Source organism: Protopterus annectens, chromosome 11.part0 (genome assembly GCF_019279795.1).
Source record: "Protopterus annectens isolate FY-2018-M chromosome 11.part0, PAN1.0, whole genome shotgun sequence".
NCBI lineage: Eukaryota > Metazoa > Chordata > Ceratodontiformes > Protopteridae > Protopterus > Protopterus annectens.
The window spans coordinates 955368281-955391876 of NC_056745.1; the positions used below are offsets into that span (position 1 = coordinate 955368281).

Sequence of the window (23596 nt, forward strand, 5' to 3'; positions counted from 1 at the left end):
TTTGGGTTTATTTTTATTCTTACATTGGTTAACATTAAGCTGTTTGAGTGACATATGTACTGTAGCCTTGTGTCCACAAGTTATGCCCTACTGCAGTTAACTTTATGGAGGTAGTGACTTAATTCAGATAGATAACCTAGACATCATTGATGGACTGTAGTCAATGCATTCTTTACTACTGCACTGTTCTTAGAAGCCAGAAGCATTTCCAATATTTTTTTTTTTGTTATGTTATTGTCATCAGAGGAGTGCTATACATTTGGAAATATAACTACCATCCCAGTTCTACTCTGACAGATTCAGAGAGATGTAAATTGATGGTGAGTTTCCTACTTCTACGCTATTTTGAGAGATTTTAAATAGTTGTTCCTACTTTTTTAATCACTGTATCCTGTTTGTATTTTTGATCAGTAAATGATGTTGTTTTGATGGATATTGTCTGATTTAATCTGTGATGCAACTACATTTTCCCAAATGTAATTATGGCCAAAAAGAAAAAGTAAAACATGACTACAAGACTGCCACTCTAAATGCCTTATTGTTTAGAGGTGTAATATGATCTGGAATTGTGCTTAGTGTTTCCAAATTAATCAGAGCACTCTGTACAGAAGAACAAATATAATGAGAGCGTACCTAACCAGGATGGAAGAATCTTCACCATAACTGCTTATATTGGCAAAGAAGCATTCTCGGTTATGAGCTTCAGCTGAAGAATGCCAATGCCAATATAACCAGTATTATTTCAGGAAGTAGGATGAGTCCTTTTTGTCACTTTGCTGATCTTATGAAATTTGAACTGGTCTGTAAACCTACCTTTGTCAGTGGGTTATTTGATGTAGGCCCATATAAAACCATTGACTTTGCAATTAATACATTGTTTCTTTCTGATTCTGGAGGAACTGTCTTTTCTGGTGAGGATTGTGGGGGCCAGATTGTCATCACCATCTACACCTTACGGTTTGACATGCCATTCATCAAGGCTCCATATGAGGGTCATTTGGGAGGTTCTAAATGATTCCATTATTATGTTGCTGTCATTGAGACCATTAGGGGAATTATCAAACCTTTTAACTAAAAATCATCAAACTTTTCTTTGACTCCTTTATCTACCGTCAGATCAGTGGGAGAGTGAGAAGTCTGTCTGGTTTATTCTGTGGGCCTTCATATTTCCCAAGAGGAATTTCTGGAGTTAACCAGAAACTTCTGTTACACACAAAATCAAAAGTTTGCTACCTTATGGAATGTAGCTGGCCCACTGGCCATGGAAGAGTATGAAAAGTCTCCCAAAACATCTGCAGGCTATCATCTAGGATGATAATCAAGTGGAGGCCACTGTTTTAAATGTGGAGTGTGAGCTTCTCTCAGAAGCTTTTTCAAGGTTTCTCACAAAGCCATGATGCTTCTTATAAATGCTTCCCTTATTTTCAACTTCCTCACAAGTTGCTGATTGTTTTATTAGGCACTTGTCCAGAAGGCTAGCCTCTTTGTGGTTTCAGGGACTCTGATTTTTAAGAGCATGACAAAAGTGACAGAATACCTTGTCCTTTCAAAACCTCCCCTTAATTTCTGCCACCACTTCTCTGTGTAACATATTTGGCCATTAGATAGGTGTAAAGACCACTGAGAAAATGTTAAGCAGATCTCAGTGTCTGGCTATGATTATGGAACTCTTTATAGTTCTGTATGTTGCCACCCATTTTTAGTATCACTCATTTTAAAGAATCTTGTTTAGTTACAAGATTAGTTCCCAGTGCTGTAATAAGAGCTTTATCTTGTTGAGAAATCACAATATGGACAGTAGGGCTGCTGGTAAGTGCATACTAGACAGGAAACTGACCACATCTTACCCTGGTCCTGGTCCCAGCTCTCTTTGATGTGATTTACAGTAATCCAAAAAAGGTGGCTACAGATCTGGGCACTGCTTAATGTGGTGAGTGACTGCTGCCTTATTTTTGTGCTATGGTCATTTCAGACCTCCTAGTTATAGTTCAAGTAAAGATAATCCCTAAAGGTATGGTGACAAAACACTTGGTAGAGCTTGATGCTGTTAACTTGCACCAGGTCTGTTGCCAGATCAGCTCTACAGATGCTTTTGGTAAGCGTTTGATATTCGAGGAGTCATTACTGTGAGTTGTGAATAAACAACCAAAAATGCAGACTTTATACAAAGCCAATATTGCAATTTCTTGGAATGTTCATTTCTTTCTGAGATGTGGACATCACATTGTTGGTATATAAGCTCCCCCTTCAAACAAAAAAACAGTTTTAAAAGAACAATGTTAAAGGAGAACAGCAGTGGTCAACATTCACCTTTCCTATATTTTCTGATTTCTTTTTTTGTAATTCTGGTCTTGCACTTACAAGTGTCAGAATTACAGTAGGAAGCTATGCTTTCTTCTTATTTTACAGTTTATTAGAACTCTTACAAGAGAGACTTTACACATCTAGGAAGTGTGTAGTCTCAGAGGTGTTGAGTGTCCTTTGATCAAATTTATCCTGAAGTGTCCTTATAAATAGAAGGATAAGGTCTGATTCTTATGGAAGCAAGACATCTGCCATCTGTACGAGTTGTAGAGATAATGTGACCTAAGATAAGCTAGCAAGATTACAACAAGCTCAGCAAATTCTATTTTACCGTGAGTCTATTTGAGTACTTAATATGGACACACACACAGCTTTAATGTATTACTTTTGTGTACATTCCTGTCATAGTGACATACTTTCCCAATGCCAGATTGTGTGTCCATGCTTCTAGATTGCATTAATTTGTGAATACCCACCATTTTATTTTTGTAGTATTAAACACAATACCTTAGTGGTCCCCTTAGAAAAACTCTCCCATTTCAAGTGCTCCAGCTGTTGCCTTTCCTTGTTGCAGCTAGATGGCCATCAAGTCACTGGCACACATGTTTAGTCTGTTTGTTACAAGGCTTATTTCTTTTCACTTTAAACGGTCACAGATTATATTTCTGCCCAACAGACCCCGTCCCACAAGGCCATCTCATTTTTGACTGATGGCTGACATTTGTCATATGACACAAATTCTTGAAAAAAATGTACAGTCAGCTACTTAATATTAATAGGTAATCTATTCTTTCATCCCAGCGACATGGTTTTAGAGTTGGTCGTAGTATTACTACTGCTCCTTAGTAAGTTCTGCTCACAAACCAAGCACACAACAAAAATATAAATGGGCCTTTTATCAGCACTGTTTCTGTTAAAACAGTTGAAAACAGTGTCTTTGGGAAATTAGCAACTTGTGGAATTAGAGATATTTTTAAAACTTTACATAACCAAATTGAAAAGCTTAATAATGTGTATAACATATATAATATTTCACTATACTGATCCTGTAATTGATTGACCTTTGAACTCAATACAGAAATTAAAAATATTGCCTGTTACAGTTTGCTCATTTATATTAAAAAAATTAGATGCATACATCTTATTTAAATTATCTATAATATATATAAACTAAAACAATGAGTGAGAAGGTCACACAGAAAAAACAATCAGTAAAAACTAAATGAAAACTCCAGCCAACCCCAATGAGTGACCTCTCAAATCTCTTGAATCAGAGGCAAATGGGTTATATGCAAATGACCCTTATGAACACAAGGTGTTTCAGCTAATTGGCGATTCTGAATGCCCATGACTTGTTTCTTTGTTTTAAAGGACAATTTCAGGCCAATAAAGCCAAACCCCACTTGCGTTGGATATGCATATTTCACTGTGCTAATGAGGTCATAACAAGGCTGAAGAAGAATGAAAATGATAGCATCAGATAAAGAAGTTATGTACTTACCATAACATTCTATCTGTGTTGTCCTTTTTCATTCTTCCTGGACCTTCTCTCCCTCCTTCACCCTGTCCACCTAGTGAAGTAACTGACAGGTGTGCTTATAGGAACCTCTGTTGCTTGTTGAGCTCCTGTTCTTTCTCTACTTTTTTTTAGTAATTTTCAGAATTTATGTACATTTTTGTATATAGAAGTATACTTTAGAAATATGGTAGCAGCAAACTCGATCTCGATCTGAGCAATCAGGGGGAATGAGGCATTGTGGGTATGGGGAGGAGCTCAAGCTTCGGAGCCTAAGTTTTTGAAAGAGGCTGAGTCAGATCTGAGGTCAGATCCAAAACCCACAGGTCAAGGAAGAATGAAAAAAGACAACACTGATGGAATGTTATGGTAAGTACATAACTTCTTTTTTCCTTTTATGCAAATAAACCAGGAAGACATATTATTAAGCCTAAAATATATCATTTTGTTACATTAGAACCAGCTAACTATAATAGTAAGGGGGTGTAGTGTACATTGCCTTATGTGAATGCTGTTCTGCTTATTACATAGGGAAAACAGAACACAAGTTAAAAGAAAGAATAACATCTTTCTGCTATTTCTAAGTTAAATGCAGCTAATGCCCTAGTTAGGCACGTAGCTGCTTTTCCTGGTCATCACTTTAAATTTTCAGTACTAGAGAAACTGATTCCTAATGGTAAAGGTGGCCCTTTTGGTTTACACCTGGAAATGAAAGAACTGTTTTGGCAAGTACATTTTAATGCTGCTACCTTTCCAGGACTTAATGAAACATTGTCTATTACTAGTTTTCTCAAATTTAAAGAATTTCAAAGGTAATTTTACTTTTAATTTTTAACTAAATGACATCTTCATTGTTAAACATAATTATTTTTAAAAGGTTTTTATAAGTAAATATTTAAATACTTTTGTTGATACGGTTTAGTTATTGTTTTGTATGCCTTTAAGATGAAGTCATTATGAGGTAGGGCATGACTTTTGTATAAAAGCTTCTGCATTTTTGTGGGCCAGGTTTTATCTGATGAAGTCTGGCTTTGATTTTAAGGCAAAAAGCGTTTAATAAAAGTTTACTTTGTTTGTGCTCTGATAATGTTTTCCTTTTGAGTTTTGTTTTCTTCATTAATACACTGCAGCAACAATTACAGAAAGATTTTACCAGGTTTGGAAGTAGCACTGAAAATAATGTATGCAGTGGTAGTAAATTTTTCTGTTAGATTATTCAGTCTCTGACTACAGAGACTTGGCTAGCCATAAGCTTTAAATGTTCTCATGCCTGGGATTCAGTATACAGTCCCTATTACTAAGTCACCCTTCAAGACATCTACATCAGAAACAATTGGGAGATGTATCTTCTTGTTCTCTGTATCGTTGTCCAAGATCATTTGGCTTACTTTTCTACTAGGCCTTCTTTGTTGAGCTCATTGATTTTTAATCTGCTTGATTCTAACTGCACTGTACCTATGATGAAGAAGATTTGAATAAGGAATTTATCATATTTATTGAGATACAACAATAGACAGTGACTTTGTACTGATCTGCTGAGTTGGATGGAGGGCTTTCTGTAATTGTGTACCACCAGCATCTTTCAGCAACTTACTTCATGAGGTGAAGATTACTTACTCCATGAGGTGAAGATTATGTGGACATGCTTCTTTAGAGAAAAGACCACTCAACATCTCAAGAAGTTCTACTTTGAAGTCTACAACTTATATTGTGTTTGAGATGCTAGTTACCTTACTTCAGTTGCTATAGGAGTCCATCATTGCCTTTATAGTGTATGTGTTAATGTTATTGGGCTGCTACAGTCATTACCAGTTTAGCTATGTTAAAATTTTACCGTTTTGATATATACTTTATAATTACTTACCTTGCTTGTTACACTTTTATGTTGTTGTATTCCCTTCTTGTTGGTTGTGGCTTTGTTATATGTAATTTTTATGTAAGTTGTTGCTGCATTTTTGCTCAAGTCATGGCTGAATATGATCATAGGAGGTTACTAGGCTACTGGCCATGTAGCCATTATAAGCTTAGCCAAGAGTTTAGCCCATGTTTAGACAAGTCAGCACCTGATGCCCCTGTCCAGCAGGGACACAGGTAGAATCTCAGGGGTGTATTTTCTGTTTCCAATCCAGTTATCCAGGTTGCGCTTAAAAAGGGGTAAAGAGGTACTCTGCTTGACATGGAGAGCGAGTCTATTCCACAGATGGGAGAGTCTCTGGGACACAAATCTATCCTGCCAACAAGTCCTGTTGATGTTAGAGACCAGGTTGAGGCTGCTCATGTGAGTTACTTGAGTGGAGCTTGACTTGAGGATATGCAGCAGTCCCATCAAGGTAGGGTCCATGATCACCTTGTATGCCAGACAGAGGCCACCTCTGAGGAGTCTATATGAAACTGAGTAGAGGGATAGGGTTTTTAGCCTGTCTGTGTATGGTAGATGTTTGAGGCCCTGAATTCTCCTGGTGAGGAACCTCTGTGGTATCTCCAGCTGCTGCATGTGCTTTGGGGCATTGCACTCCATAGTGGGCCTTATAAGGGAAGAATATAGGGATGTTATGACCTCCTTGTCTCTGGATGAGATACCCTTACTTATGAAGTGGACCATATAGAAGGCTTTCCATACAACGGAAACAACATGGTGGTCAAAAGTCAGGTTGCTATCAACTTGGGTACCCAAATCCCTCACAACTGATTGCGTGCTTAGGACATTGTTATTAATGTGGTAATTTGTGGGGATGTCACTCTCCCCAATGGGAATGATGATACATTTTTTGGTATTCAGGTTGAAGCCATGTTTCTGACACCAATCAATTGTCTGAGTAAGACCCTTTTGGAGGATGCCCATATCACTAGGGGAATTGATGACAGCACCCAGCTTGCAGTCATCTGCAAACGTGGTCAGCTATAGCTCACTGGTTTTGACCTGCACTTCAGAAAAGTATATCCCAAATAACAGAGGCCCCAAGACCGAACCCTGGGGTACACCGCTTTTTACAGGTCTACTGCTTGAAGTAGCTTCCCCTATTTTGACAAGGTGGGTTCTGTCAGTGAGCCAGTTTACTACCCATCTGGTAACATATGTATTGATACCTAGTTGAGGAGTTTATCTATTATGCCCAAGTGGCGAATAGTGTCAAAGGCTTTGGCCAGGTCAAGGTAGGCAGTGTGCACCTTCTTCCCATCTTCCATGACTTTGGTGAATGTCTCAAAGAAGTCGACCAAATTTAACAGACATGACCTCCCCTTGACAAGACAAACTGTGTGGGACTGAGTGTTTGGAGGTTGCCAATGTCCTTGTTAATGAGGTCCATGATAATCTGTTCCATGACCTTGCAGATCAGGCTAGTTAGGCTGATTGGTCTGTAATTTCCTGGATCGGTGGAGGCTACACCTTTCTGCAAAGGGTTGACAGTTGCTGTCTTCCACTCAGTTGGGAAGAAGCCGGTACTCAGGCTTTAGTTGAATAGGGTGCCTAACGGTGCTGCAAGTTCCTGCCTAAGTTCATAAATGTGTACTAGGCCAACAGTCGTGGGGACTTTACAAGCTTAGCCCATAGAAGTGCCCTGGCATCATGCTGCCATTAGTTCCAGGTGCCTCTATCAAGTAGAGCTACTATCAAGTAGTGATCTCCAGGGTGAACTTTCTATTTCACATCCACTCATCAAGATTTCTCTTGAAAAGGGCCAGTGAGGTGCTCTACTTGACATGTATGGGAAGTTTATTCCAGAGCATGGGCAGTCTCTGGGTTATGAACCTGTCCCTCCAGCATGTTCTGTTGATGTTCTATTGATTGTGGTAATGAGGTTGAGGTCCCTGGAGTGTGTGGTGCAGAGGGATGGGGATTTCTTTAGGTGCAATATTCCTAACAGGTCTGGGTCAGACATGGCTTTGTAAGTCAAACAGAGATCGCCTCTTAATAGATGATATGAGACAGAGAAAAGCTGGTTTTTTTTGAGTCTGTCCATGTAGGGCATGTGTTTAAGGCCTAGGATCCTCTTCGTGAAATACTTTTGTGGCCTTTCCAGCTGTTGCAGGTGTTTAGTGAGGTACATGCCAAATGGGGCATTATACTCAATGATTGGTCTAATGAGAGAAGAGTAGAGAGAGATGATGCCCTCTTTTTTCCTGGATGCAAAACCCTTGGTAATGAGATGTTCCACATAGTGCATCAGTGTATGATTTGGCGGTCATGCACCTATATTCCATTTGCATGGGTGCCGTGAAGTTAGCCACCTCTGTTTTTAGCAGCCCAAAGTCAGCTTTGGAGAAGTTTTTCATGGTGGTTACCTTTGCTGGTGGTGTGGGTGAGATGTAAATTTTGGGTCTATGTCACGAAATCAACATCTGAAAATCTCGACTCACATTTGTTCGACATGAAAATGTTGAACTCCCAACATACTCGAACGGCCAAATCACCAATTTTTTTGTGACAGAAACAAATTGGTTGGCCAAAAGCCAATGCCACACAGCAACAAACATATTTTAGTGGGAGGCTTTGCTCCCCACACCCCCCCATGGGGGACTGTGCCCCCCACACCCCCCCTAACTAAATATTCTAACTCTGAGACCGCACTACAGTTGGTAAAAGGGCAGGTGTAACAAAATGGCCAATCGATTTATTTCCCTCGGAACGAAATCGGTGATTTGGCCGTTCGAGAAAGTTGGAGTTCAACATTTCCGTGTCGAACAAATGTGAGTTGACATTTTCAGATGCTGATTTTGTGATATAGACCCATGGATTTCCATGGTAATTAGTTTGTGGTTGGATCTAACCAAGGAGGAATTGACTATTGGTGTTGAGAAATGGTTGCCTATGTTAGTAATAACCAGGTCAAGGATGTTGCTTCCTCTAGTGAGTGTAAGAATGAGCTGGTCCAGTGCACTGGAATTAATGAATTTCAGGAAGCGTTGGGCAAGTGTATTGGTGCATGAGTAGTTTTCCCAGTTGATGGAGGGGTAGTTAAAATCACACTGTATGAGAGTGTTGGGTTGGACCCTAATAGTTTCCAGGGTGCTTAGGAACATGGAATGAGAGTCTTGGGATATGGTTTGGGACCTATAGCAGGCTACGACCTGAATCACTGTCTTACCCACTGTTAGTTGTACCAGAAGCATCTCCAATGTGTTATGCTGGGCTACTAGTCTAGAGGTGTGCATATCCTTTATGAATATGAAGACGCCACCACCTTTGGAGCTACGGTCCATTTTCTGGGGCCGAAAGGTGTGGAATGAGTTATAGCCTGGTAGCGCAGGGGTGCTTTCTGCTGCTTTAAACCAGGTCTCCGTTACAGCACAAATGTCAATTTTTTCCATTTTGAGGAGTGCTTCAAGTGAGTGCGTCTTGAGATTTTTACTTCGAGCATTGAGCAGCATGACCCTCATTGTATTTATTTATAGCTGTTACGGTGGTAATTTGATCTTTGGAACACCACCTAAAAAGGCACTGTAGGGGTGGCAAGAGCCTTAGCCAGTATCCGGAAACTTAGGGGTGACAGATGCAGGCCATCTCTGGCAAAGTTCACATAGTATCCAGCCTGGGATGTTATTGGGTCCCATGGAGGCAGCATTTTTTGCCTTTCAGAGAGCACTGATAACATATTCCCTAGATATAAGGGGAAGGGGGGCAGGTACTGGGGATGTCCTGATTTTCTGATGGGTGGGCAGATGTGTGAAGTTTTTGCTGAATATGTCAGCCAGCAAGTTTGCTATATCTACGACATTTGATATGTGGTGCCCTTGACCACTAGTTCTGAACAGATCAAGGTGCTTCCTTTGAGGTTGCAAGACATATGTGAAGAAGGCCTTATGATTGTCTGTAATAGATTTGGCCAATTTGGACTCAAAGTTTGGTTTGGAGGATTTCACTAGTGCTCTTATTTGCTTGTTAAGGCTAAGGAGACATTGCTTCTAATTGGGCACCTGCTCCTTCTTGGTCTTGGACAGCATTTTTTTCCTTTTGTTAGAGTTTGTTTATTGAAGATGTCCACCAGACAGGTTTACTCTTTCTGTTGACCACCCCCCTTAGTTTGTTAACACAGATCAAATAAATAACGCTTATATATCCCTAACATTTCACTTTGGGTATGAAGTTTGTGATCCATGTGCTAACCTGTGTTATGATATCGACTGCCAATAAAAATCAGTGGGCATCCTGTTGTCTTAGCAATTTGCCTGTGTCTCTGTGTTCTGAGACCACCTCTTTAATCTCTACATTTGGCTTGCATATTACATCTGAAGAAGGGTCATCCCGAAAGCGCTTATCTTGTGATTTTAAGAATAAAGAAGATTTTTAAGCTGTCAGCAGTGTCCAACTTTGCTTCATTTTTCTTCATATTACTAAGCATGGAGTGCAGGTGACTACATACTGATAGCAAATTCACAAAGACAAGCAGGAGGTCACTAAGGGCCTTTCTAATTCAGAATTAAGCTGTTCAGTAACCTAGATGGTCATGTGGAGACATTACACATGCTTATTAAATTCTGTGTTTACATACCTGATACTTGCAACAGTTTGGCACCATATAGGGTGGGGACTAGAAGACTGTCCTGATTTTATTTGTGGTTCTCCTCACTGACCTCACCTCTTAAATCAAATGGCTAATGAACATCAGAGACCTCCTCTGGGTTTGGTGTCACAACACAGCTTCTTAGTGACGTCATAATTTTGTATAGCTTGAAATAACATAAAAGCACCAACCTCTCTAGAATAAAACAATCCTGTTGTATCAAAAACACAAAAACTACACATACACATAACTCAGAAAACTCTGGAGCTCGTTTTTTTGATTCTACCACTCTGATAGATCCTATACATGTACCTCCTCCCTTAGCTAGATGATGCCATAATAGCTGAATTGTTTCTCAGTCATTTTCTGGACCACCACTTCATCATTTAGCTTCATTCCACCATCACTCTGCTCACAAACAACTTAGAAAAATTACAACTGGCTCTCCAGACATAGACAACCACCTGCCAGATTTCTGAGGATCACAACTGTTGCCATTACTTACTCTGTTGAAGTAATTATTAAAAAAAAGTCCATTATGGAATTACCCATTGCTGAAAACAGTGAGGTGCCTCCCCCTACAGAAGTGGTTCCTCAACTTTTCTAAATATCTAGCATCCCATTGCCCTGCTCGCATCAAGTGAAATAATGGAAACATTTATTGATCAACAACTCCACATTCTAAACTATAATCTGATGTCCCAGCCTCAACAGTTCTACACACAACCACAAAACTAATTTTGCCCTGAAGTCCTCTCTGAAAAATTTGTTGAAAAAATAATGTTAAGTTGTCAATTTCGCCTTCATTCTTGCTGGATGGATCGGCTCCGAATCGGCCAATACTAAAGCTCGAGAGCTAATTCCACCGGCTCGAGGCTCCCCTATATCCCACAATGCTAGGCGGTAACTACCCAGATCTCGTTTTGCCGCTTAGCTGACGAGGTGCTTCTTCTACCGGCTCTGGCAGGTTAGTAAGTTTTCTTGTTCAGAAACTTCTATTTCAACCCCTATTTTATTCCTTTTAGTATAGTTTTTATTTAAAGTATTCCATTAATTTAAATTGGGTCCCCTCTTGTGTTAGAATTCCCTTTTTATTCCCTTCTTAACTTTTAGGCCTTTGGCCCTCTCCCTCCCCTTCCCGTAGTCCTTTAGTGTGACTGGATTTTTATTTTGGTTAAGGATGTGTCTGTGTGTTGTACTTGTGTTTTTCTTCACACAGTTTTTAGGATGTCTAAAGACTCCAAGGTCTCAGGCTTCAAGAAGTGTGATTCGTGCTGTCAGAAAATGTCTCTGACAGACGGTCACACTTCTTGTGTATATTGCCTGGGACCTTTGCAACTGCAGGACTCATGTGCTGTGTGCCATGCATTCAGCCCTAGAGTCCTGCAGGAACACAAAAATAAGTTGATTCTACGTGGCTTGTTAAAGCCTGAAGGCCCCCCGACCCAGTCTGCATCGGGGAAGCCTTCTAAGACTTCCAGACCATCGGCGCCAGTTTCAGAGCCGTCCCCTGGAAGCATTAAAACAGCTTCAACATCGGCTCCGGCTGGAGCCGATGTTTCCAAATCTCATACCATCACCTCGGCTCTGGCTGGAGCCGAGGTTGACAAGACTCAGTTGGCTCCGATAGGCTTATCGGAGCCACCTTCAAAGAAGAAGTCTAGGTCCCCTTCCATCGGCTCCATCCATTCGGCTCCGGGATCCCCTCTTCTATCGGAACGGAGCCATAGGTCTCATTCCTCTCGGTTCTCCAGGCTGTCCAACCATGATTTACAAAGGGTGGTGAGTAGACTTCTCAAGTCCGAGGCACTGGCCCAAATGCTGCATAACCCTACTCAACAGTCAGTGGCAATTTCCATCCCTGACTTTATTCCTCCTCCGACTCCTTTGAGTTCGGAGCCGGGGCTCATCGGAGCCATGGCTGTCAGTGCTTCGGAGCTGATACCTTCCCTTTCGGCTCCGTCGTCTGCTCCGATTTCCTCATTGGAGGGATCTCAGCGCCGAGCTTCCCTTGTCGGCTCCGAGGGGGCGACTGGCATCGGACCATTGTCCGACCCCATTCTCCCTCTCGGAGCATCGGCACTGGTGAGTTCGGCTCCGACATCGGCCTCGGAGCCGTCCCTGTTGGTGCCAAGGGGGGTCCTTGTCTCCTCAGAGCAGGGACCTCCGGCCTTGCCTGATAGGGGTGCCTTCGAGGTCATGCGGAGTGTGCTAGACCCACTGTCTACCCCACAGTCAGCTCCGTCAGCTCCTCCCTCTTCAGTGCCTGCGGTGATTTCTACCCATCCCCTTGTATCAGACCGCAGAGAGCCAGCTCCTCAGGTTTCCCCATTGGGAATTTCCTCCTCTTCCGAGGCCTCTCCTGATCCGGTAGGAGAACCCCCTCGGAAGAGACAGTGCAAGAGGAAGCACATTGACTCCCCTGAGTCTATCACCTCTGACACTGACTTGGAGGAATCTGAAGGTTCCCCTCGGCCCCCTCTGAGGATGTCTCCTTTGTTGACATCCTTGAAATCCTGAAACAGAGGGGGAACTGGCCCGCCCTTAACCCTTCAGAGGACGAGTCAGTTTACCTTGAGGCGTTTGGCTCTTGCCCTTCCACCTCCTGGGTGTCCCCTCCCTTTGACCCCCTTATGGAGGTGGTGGCAAGGAGGGCTTGGACGGCCACTGATTCAGTGGAACCTACCCCAAGGAGGCCGTCAAAATTTATTACTGCCCCCAAGGAGAAAGAGTTTCTATCTAAAGGTGTCTCTGTTGATGCCATGATGGTGGCCGCAGCCACTAAGAAGGAGTTAGCCGATCCTTCGGTACCTGTCCATCCTCCTAATAAGGAGTCTAGGACCATGGACAGGTATGGTAAGCGGATGTTTTCATCAGCGACCTTTTAAATGCGGTCGCTGAATTACTTGTGTCACTTCACACATCTCCAGAGAGATTTGCTCAAAGATATGGGTGAGGCTATACAGGATCCAACAGCTGAGGGGTTCCAAGACAAAATTAACTCCCAGTTGGCAACCCTCAATTCGATTGTTAACTCCTCCATGTGGCTTATCTCATATGCTGCTGATGGGGCAAGTAGGGCCGCAGGCACAGGTGTAGCTTTACAACGTCATGCCTGGATGCGGCTTTGCAGTTTTGCGGACCCTTTCAAGGCGTCCTTCACCAATTCCCCTTTTGATGGCTCAAGTTTGTTTGGTCCTCAGGTGAAGGATACATTGACTAGGAGTGAGGTGGAAGGTAAGACTCTCTCTGCCGTGGGAGTCCATTTTTCTACCCCTTCTAGACCTTATCCAAAAGGTCAGAGGGGAGGAAAAATGTGGTTCCGCAAACCTCAGGGAGTCTCATCTGACGCACAAGGTCGATTCCCCTCTAGAGGCAGAGGGGGGAATAACAATAGACGCCGCCCTAGAGGCAGAGGAGGTCCGCAAAACCAGGGTAGCAGAGAAACTTTCTCTGATAAACCCTTTCACCATCCCTGAGGAGCTGCCCGGCTGTCCATCTTCGGAGGCAGTCGGGGGAAAATTATCACTGTACCCAAAAGCCTGGCTTTCCATCACCCAAGACAGATGGGTACAGTCAATCATATCCAAGAGTTACAAAATTCCCTTTATTCACATCCCATCTCAACCCAAAGGATCCCTTCCAGACGTTCCACCCAGTCTAAGGGAACAAGCAGCACTAGACATATCAAAGCTGCTATCAAAAAGAGCTATCCAATCAGTCCCAGCAGACCAGCAAGGATCCGGAATCTACTCCAAATTCTTTTTGGTACCAAAAAAAACAGGGGACTGGAGACTTATACTGGATCTCAGCAAGTTAAACAATTATATCAAAAAAACAAAATTCTGGATGGTCACGCTACAGTCCATTCTACCCTTCTTGGGACAGGACAATTGGATGTGCTCGATAGACCTTCAGGATGCGTACTATCATATCAAAATGCACAAACGCTCCAGGAGGTTTCTCCTCTTCAGGCTGGGAGCCAGTCACTACCAGTTCAGAGCCCTGCCCTTTGGTCTCACTACAGCCCCCCGAGTGTTTACCAAATGCATGGCAGTGGTTGCGGCTCACTTGAGGCGTCAATGATTCCAGGTGTTTCCATATTTAGATGACTGGCTCCTTACCGCCACCACCAGACATCAACTGCTTCTATCCAGAGACTTCACCATCCAAACTTGCCAAGCTCTAGGCATTTCAATAAATTTCGGAAAATTTGCCTTGTCGCCTTGTCAATCTATTACCTTTATAGGCGCCACCTTAGACACACTCAATCTTTCTGCCAGACTTACAGAGCAAAGCATGTTAGATATCCGCAAACAAGTTTACCTTCTATTACAATGCAACAAGGTCAAAGCCAGGGTAGTCTTGAAGGTTTTAGGACTCATGGCAGCTACTATCACCCTTCTCCCCTTAGCTCGTTTCCACATGAGGATCCTCCAATGGATGCTGTTTACTCAATGGTCCTTCCAACAGCTCCCGATGTCTCACATCATATTAATAACTCAATCATGCAAGAATCACCTGTCTTGGTGGATCACATCACCTCAAGTTCTCTGGGGCAGACCTTTCATTCCTCCCCCCCAGTTGCCACGGTGACAACGGACGCCTCCCTGATCAGGTGGGGGGGGGCATTATCAGGGCAGGACAGTCCAGGGCACGTGGCAACCTTTAGAGTGCCAGTTGCACATAAATGTCTTAGAGATGAGAGCAGTGCTTTTACCGTTGCAAGCCCTTCAGGACTCTCTTCCCACAGGGACTATTGCAATTCACACGGACAACATGTCCGTAGTGTGGTACATCAACAAACAGGGCGGAACCAGATCCTACCCCTTATGTCGAGAGGCACTCAGACTTTGGCAGTGGGCAATTTCTTCTCAGCGTTTTCTGATAGCAACGCACATTCCCGTGAAGTCCAATGTGATTGCGGATAAGTTGAGCAGGGCCTTTCTCATGCCCCACGAGTGGTCTCTAAAGATATCAGTGCTGGAAGAAGTCTTCCAAAGATGGGGCCAGCCTTGCTGCGATCTTTTTGCTACTTCCCAAAACAACAAGTGTCACGACTTCTTCACTCTCTTCCCATTACCAGGCCATCCCATCAGAGACGCTCTAGTCCACGATTGGCCCCAGGGACTTATGTATGCTTTTCCCCCTTTTCCACTGATATCTCAATTAATTCAGAAAGCTATCGCCTTGAGAGTTACAATGATCCTCATTGCCCCTTACTGGCCTTGACAGATATGGTTTCCGTTCTTCCATCATTACCTGTTGGAGCAGCCTTGGCACCTGGACCCGGTGCCAGATCTCTTGACCCACCAGTCTGGCCAGCTGCACCACTCCCTTCATTCTCTCAACCTCACAGCGTGGTTTCTCCAATTCCTACCCTAGCCAGGCTTCCCTTAATCTCTCGTTCGGTCCGAAACATCCTGATAGCCTCTCACAAATCTTCTACCAGGAAGATTTATAATAGTAAGTGGAAACGTTTTTCCTTCTGGGCAGCATCAAAAAATATAGACCCCTTCACTGCACCTATTCAGGCTATTCTAGACTTTCTGGCAGAGCTCTTTCATTTAGGCTCTTCTTCATCTACCATTAGAGTACAACTAGCTGCTATATCTAATTTTCATGTAGGTGTCTCAGACTCCAGTATCATGTCCCATAAGCTTTGCAAAGCCTTTTTAAGGGGTATTTTTCTGCTCAAGCCCCCAATCAAAGATCCCCCACCTCAATGGGACTTGAATTTGGTTCTGGCATCCTTGATTCTCCCTCCCTTCGAACTAGCGGCTTCATGCCCTCTTAAGTTGCTCTCATGGAAAACACTCTTTCTAGTAGCCATAACTTCAGCTAGAAGGGTATCTGAACTTCATGCTCTCTGCAGTCGTCCTCCTTACTTAGTTTTCCACAAAGATAGGGTGTCCCTCCGGACTAATCCGTCCTTCTTACCTAAGGTTTCCTCTGAGACAAACCTGAACCAAACGATTGATCTTCCCGTCTTTTTCCCTGACTATTCCAACAGGTCAGAACAAAAGTTACATTTTCTAGATGTTCATCGCCAACTTAGATATTATTTAGACAGGACTAAACAGTTCAGGAAATCTGATCAGCTTTTCCCGTCTTATGTGGAAGGGAAATTGGGCCTTCCGGTTACTAAAGTGTCCCTTTCAAGATGGCTTACCTCTATAATTACCTTCATCTATGAAATCAGACATCAAAAACTGCCTTCAAGACCTAGAGCTCATTCAACTAATTTGTAGCATTTTCACTGTGATAGTTTCCAGTGAGTTGTTCAATATCCATTTTCTCATTCAGACAGAAACTTTCTTTGCAATTTGTAGTCCCTGGGCAGCAATGATGTATTCCTCCACATTTCATTTTTCTCCTTTACATCCTTTTTATAATGAAAATATACCAAACCCCAATTCTAACTCTCAGCTCCATCCCTCACCAAAGAACTGTTACTCTATAAATAATTATAAAAAATAACATACAATTAATTTGACAACTTGGACCTGGCATCATCATCATAATCATCATCATCTGTCTCAGTAGCCAAACAGTTCTTTTTTTTACACCAGCCTGTGTAACTTTACCTTTTATTCATCAGATGAATTCACCACTGCTTATTGTTCTTTCCCGTATTGAACTCAGAAAATGTATTCCTTAATGTATCACTAACAAATTCCATTACCTCTTCTGTCATCCCTCCTTTTCTTTTGCACTTCTAATGTCCATACATCTAAACTTACTAAACACTTCAGTTGGGTCTGTATTTATGTTAACCAACCTCTCCTAGATTAAAGAAAGGTCTGTTGTAACTCTGTCTTAAAACAAAACTATCACACATTAACTGTTGCCTGACCTTCTCATATACCTTATGCACCTTATGTTTTTGTTACCATGTTTTCCAATCCTGCCCTTTTCCCCTTTCAATATTTTCATTAAATCTTTCTTTCTCAATGTATTTCTATCAACATTATATTTATTTATGTATATGTGTATGTGTATATTTGTTAACAGGGTAGGTGCTCTGGAATAAATATAATTTTAGGCAAGAGGAAGGTAGTATTTTACATTATGATATTATGCAAAGAACACTAGAATCAGTATCATAATAACAATATGTACAGAGGCACAGTGATAGTACAATATTTACTAAAAATGGGATACAGTATAGAATTACTAGTAGAAGCACAGAAATAAGGAGCATTTGATTTGTTGTAACACACATAAATGGAAATTGAGTGTTGAAGTGGGTGGTAAAGGGGGTAGAAATAAGTATAGCAATTGAAGGGAGGGGGTATACTGTAGGGGGCATAAACCTTTTTTAAAATTACAGTTTACCAATTTGGCATCCTGGTATGTTGAAGGTGAGGAAGAGATTAGTTATTTATGTATATAGCACATCAACAACAGTGAAGCTGTCTGTTTTATAGGGGGAAGGGATGTATGTACATGTTCATTGGAATCAGTGCCTTAACTGTAACTAAAGTGTTTCAAATAGGTAAGGTGAAAAGTAGAAGCATGAATTACGGACAAAAAGTCATTATGTATGTCATGGAAGTTAGAAGTATAGTTGTGTTAGGAAATGTTTCATTAACTCTCTTATAGTTTTATAATTGTCCAGTTCTTCTCCATGAACATCTTCATTAAATAGATCTCCATGTCTTGCCACCAACCTGCATCTTTTTCTAATCAGTGTTACTGTTCCAAGTTATCACCACTATGTATCCCTCCTATCCCCAGTTATCATCACTATGTATTCCTCCTACCATCTTCAGCAAGACCTTTGATTTTCCTGTGAACTGGATTCCAGTCCTGTTTCTGTCTCTACTTACCTGCTGTATATGCAAATCCCTGATCAATAATACGTGATTGTTAAAACCATATCCTGGCTCTTCCCCCAGACTCTAGCAAACCCTACACCATGAAATATGTAACCAATCCAAAATGAAACCACTCACAAGTATTTGCAACTTCATTTGCCACACCCTTCAAAGTGACAGCCTTGGCTATATCCTCCTTGAACCCTTATCTGTTTATAAATCAGTATTAAGATCTCCCTAACACATGCTGAAACTTGAGGTCACGAGAAACTGCTTTATATTCAGTATGTCTAGTATAACTTGTATTAATCAGTTTCATGTACCTACAATTAAAAATAACATCCCAAACTGAAACATTCAACTTGTATACTTTCTTTTCTTTTGCAGCAATGTTCTTCAAAAGTATCCCACATCAGCATTCACTGTTGCATCCAGTAGAGACCAAGAAATGATCCTTAGCTTGGGTTCCAAAGTTCTACCTAAAATTAATTAAACTGTCATGATGTGTATGATCCAGTAAAAAAAGATGTTGAGGTACAACCTATTTAGGGTTGTCACCTTTTCACATTCCCAAAGTGGGACATTTTTGGTGCAAACGTTAGATTTTGCAGGCCGATAAAAGCTTATTCTTGTAATGTTTTAGTTGCTTATTCTGTTTCTTATAACAGTTAGGTGGTTCAGATACAGAATAACTGTTTTATGCAACTATTACATAAACTATAGGAAATAATTCTGTCCTAAAATCTCAGGACATTTGCCATTTTTACAATTTTTTTGCAGGACACAACTGCCCAAAGAGGGACTGTCCCTTGCAAAGTGGGACAGGTGGTAACCCTAAACCTGTTCCTGTAACCCAAAATGAATGCAAGAACAATGTATTAATCATACTTTTCCCACTTAGAGTAGTAATCATCATTTAACAGTGGGTTTTTTTTTGTTACCTTATTTCTTCCCTTTTTTTCTCCCTCATAAACTTGTATCTGCCCAGCAGTGAAGTCAGAGGAGTTTGTATTCAGTTTTTAAAACTTATTCTGATACTGTAGTTTCATGTTGCAAAGATGGTTTTACTGTATGCAGTTTCTTAAGCTGTGTAACACCCTCAGCTTCCAGACTATATGAGTAAACTTCCCCTGTTTTCTAAAATACCACTGCTTTGCTTTTCTTCTTTCTCAGGTGTTCACTTTCCTCCTCTCTATCATGATCCCCTACCCCTTAAGGTTTCACAGCCACACTAACATCCCTTCCCCATTATTCTTAAACTTTTGTGACTCATTTACTTCCCCTTTGTTCATTAACATCATATTTATCTTCTTTCATTGAGAAACAGTCTAAATAGTGATGGCCTAAATGTATACAATCAGTACGCTTATCTTTATTTTTGTAGTTGGCCTCCTCATACCCAAACTAGAAGCAAAATTTGCATCTCCAAATATGCAACATTTGCACTAACCCAAATAAAATAACACACCCTTATCATGACCTAAGTGCAGCATATTAGGTAAATGCTGTACAACTCTTTTCAGTTTCACTTTGAGTCTCCATCCCCCTGTACAGATACATATATATAAGTTATCATTAAAACATTTCTGGCTGATTCATCCATTCATTTTTCATTAGAATAGCATGTTTCTGTACTAGTATTTGAGTCACAGATAGCATTGCTGAACCGCCTCCCAAGACAGCCTCAGACTTAATTTGTGGGTACACATTTCAGAATTTCAAACAAACGTAAATGCATGAAGGATGCATCAAATGTCCGCTACTGGTAGTCCGCTGTATGGCACAGAAGAATAAAGACCTGACTAAAACCCAAATTGCACACTGATGTAGCTGGTAAGTGAGGGTGAGAGTGGAAGGCTGACACAAGGTCACCCATCCTAGGGGAGTGAGGGAGGTGTTCTGGCCCACTGTAGTTATGGAAACTACTGAAGAAAGTTATTTCGGGAGTGAGGTGTTCATCAGGCAGTTTCAAACTATGTCTGCATGATGATTTTCATGAGGAATCTCTGGAAATGTACCCATGCACACAGAGGATTGTATTACATGCTGTCCTGTCTGCACATGTAGACATGTCTGCACTTGTTGGTGCCAAAATAAATATTCTTGTCATCAACCTCAGGACCCAAGTGGCCTATCTATTGTTGAGTCTTATTTGCAGAATGTAGATATAATTTTAGATTCCCACGTAAAGAAATTTTTGCAAAGGTTCCGTCTGACATTAAAAGTACAGTGGAACTTTCTGAAATTGTGAAAGGGGTTTGCAGGCAAAATGAATATTTTTTGGGCCACGATTGATGTTAGTCCTATGTACATGAATATATATAGCTGAGATGGAATCTGGAGGCAGTTTGCAGTGTTATGGAGGAGGGACTATGTACTTCCTTTCTCATTATATTTTGGAATTCTGCCTCACACATAATTATTTTTATTTCTAAAATTAGATATATCTCCAAAAGAAGGGCACAGCCATGGGAGTCCCATTTGCTCCTTCTTATGCCATCATTTATATGGGAGATTCGAGAGGAAATGTATATATTGTACAGATTTGTTCTGAGCATGTTATTGTGTTGAGACATATTGATGACTTGTTTTTGATGTGTAAGGGGCATGAGTCACAGTTGGTACAATTTTTGGAATATCTGAACATTAATAGTCATGGTTTGAACTTCACTTATGAAATTAGTAAATATTTTATTAATTTTCTGGGTGTTGAGTTGTAAATTGACATGGATAAAAAGATCCAATTCAAATTTTACAGAAAGGTTACAGCAGTCATCAATTTCCTGCATGCTTCCAGCATGCATCCCTTTCCTTTGATTGACTCCCTGCCCTATGAGGAATTCAGAAGCATTTCATTGAATACTTCAGAAGAAAAATTTAAAGAAAAATATCTGCTGGAGGTGGGGGATAGGCTTTTGGATCGGGGATATTCTAGAGAAAAATTAAATTATGGCAGAAAAGTTGGAAAGGAATTTTGGAAGGTGTCGTAGGTAAGGTAGCTGTACAGATATGAGGCCGATTGATAGGCACTTGGGTCCTGAGGCTGACAAGAGTATTTATTTTGTCACTAAGTGTTCGCCTTTTTCTGAAACATAGTCATGGATTTATGGCATGTAGTTTATTTAAATGAAATGGTGGATGGCTTGTTTACAAATCGTGTCACTTTTTCTTACGAGAAATTCTTAAATTTGATGAAATTGTTGAATTCTACATATAGGTTTTCTGTGACTTCAGGGAAGGAGATGGTGTCATTTGCATGTGGGTACTGCCAGATTTGTAATAAAATCAGAAACTTGTCCGGTACTAAAATAAATGGCAGAAGGTTTGTTTCGAAAGATAGATTCAACTGTGACTTTTGTGGGGTTATGTATATCATTGGTTGTGGGATTAATTTGGTCAAGTGGTATATGGGACAGACTAAAAGAAAAGTCAAGACTCGAATTTTGGAACATCTAGGGGGTATTAGGAACAGTAATTTCAAAAGCCTTGTGGCAGAACATTTCCTTAACGGCCATTTTGGATTAGATGTTAGTTTTTTCTTTAGCATTCTGGCACAGCCTTATTTATTGGGGGTGGGGGGGGGGGTGATTTTACTGAATAAATTAGAGAGCAAAATGAATCTTAACTATAAAACTCTTAGTCCCAGGGGTCTGAATTTGGAAGGCAATTTGAATTTTTAGTAATAGTTTCACATTAGTTGCTATTATTTGTAAGTTTATATTTTTTAGTAAAATTTGTTATTAATCATATATGATTGTAATATTTACTGTTAGGTAATGTTGGATGCTGTGTTCTGCATTTTTGCACTTTCTGGGCACTTTAAAGTTTCTAATTATTTAATTATATAATTGTTTAATTATGTGACTAATTTAACTGGGTTAAACCTGTACAAAAGCTGTTGCTGTGCACTGCTATTTATCCCGAGAAAGCGAATGGCTGTGGTGCCAGATGCACTTTGTATTAAATGACTAAATGCTGTCAGACTTTACTGGAAAGGCTCTCCCAGATTCTGCTACAGTTTGCTGTGAGGGAAGAGTTGGTTTGCTTTTTTATTTGTTGTATTCTGTAATGCTTTATTGCCTTTTTCTATTTTGTATACTGTGATTTGTTTTCTTTACACTGTGTTTTACTTGTATTCTGCTTTTAACTGCATATTAAAACTTGAAAAGATACCACAGCTCTGTCTCTTGTGAGTCAGATAGAAATGTTTCCCACCCAGTTACTGTTGTGTTCTTAAACACCACTGTCTTTCTAGTTGCCTGGCCCTAATGTTAATTTGACCATATATTTAATTTCCTCTCTGCTTTCACCAGATTATCATTTTGTGAAATCACTCCCCTTCAACTATTTATTTTATTTATTTATTTTATTTTATTTTACATTTGTTGAACGGGCTAGTCCAACTGGATACATGTCCATTTTCAGTGGAGGCCCGGGGAGAAAAGCTCCAAGATCATGGTTCCAGAAAAACACATACAATTACAGAGTTAAAACAAATAGATACATTGACGTTTCAAGGCAAGATAAAGCAAGCAAGTAGTTATAAATATAATTAAAATGGGTACAGACTTTGAACAGAAGAACTAATAGGGCTATATTGTGGACTCTTAGGTTATAGAGTTGAGTGGAGGCTTGGAGAGGCAAGGTAAGGTAGGGACGTTCACTATTAGTCTAGATTAGAGCAAGGGCATAACCATTGGGACTTCAGGAGAGCTCTGAGGTGTACTTTAAATTGGTCCAGAGAGGACATAAGTCTTAGGCTGTTTGGGAGGGCATTCCTGGATTTGCCAATGGAATTAGCATATAGTGCTTCACCACCGGAGTTGTTAGATTTAATGGTCAGTACTTGTAGAGTTTTTGAGGACCTGAGAGAAGTAAGGTTGGAGTAAGGGGTAAGTAGTTTGTTCAATGCGGGAGTTTTATCTGGATGGTTGATGATTTTAAAAGCCTCAGTGAGTTGGTTGAGTTTGAGAATATTAGGCAGTTCTAGCCAATCTAGTGACCTTAGGTTTAGGCAGTGATGTGTGCGATAGGGCATTCCCGTTATGAATCTGGCAATGTGATTGTAGGTAGTAGAAAGTTTATTGAGCTCTCTCTTATGGAGGAAGGAGAATATCGGGGAGGCATAAAGGAGTGTGGAGAGGAGGTGGGTACGGGCAATTGTTAGTTTGGTATGCGGGGTTAAGAAGGTCTTTATTCTATACATCGATCCGAGTTTTTTGTTGACCGACTTGATGGTTAGATTTACATGCATATCAAATTTAAGTTTGTGGTCTATAGTCACCCCTAATAGCTTGGTGTGGGAGACGGGGTAGATTATGGTACCATTATTGGAGGACACGTGGAAGGTTGGATTGTTAGTGTCAGGGGGATCTATACCTTGGGCGGTAGTTGGAGTGGGGAAAAATAAAAGTAATTTGGTTTTGGTTGGGTTGAGTAGGAGTTTAAGTTCC

The 23596-nt window shown here is 40.9% G+C and overlaps 1 protein-coding gene across 3 annotated transcripts in view; it reads left to right on the forward strand.

The window, feature by feature from the left end:
• Positions 1-23596, forward strand: part of ELAPOR2 (endosome-lysosome associated apoptosis and autophagy regulator family member 2) — a 1439853-nt gene that overhangs the window by 1031182 nt on the left and 385075 nt on the right. The window lies entirely within an intron of this gene.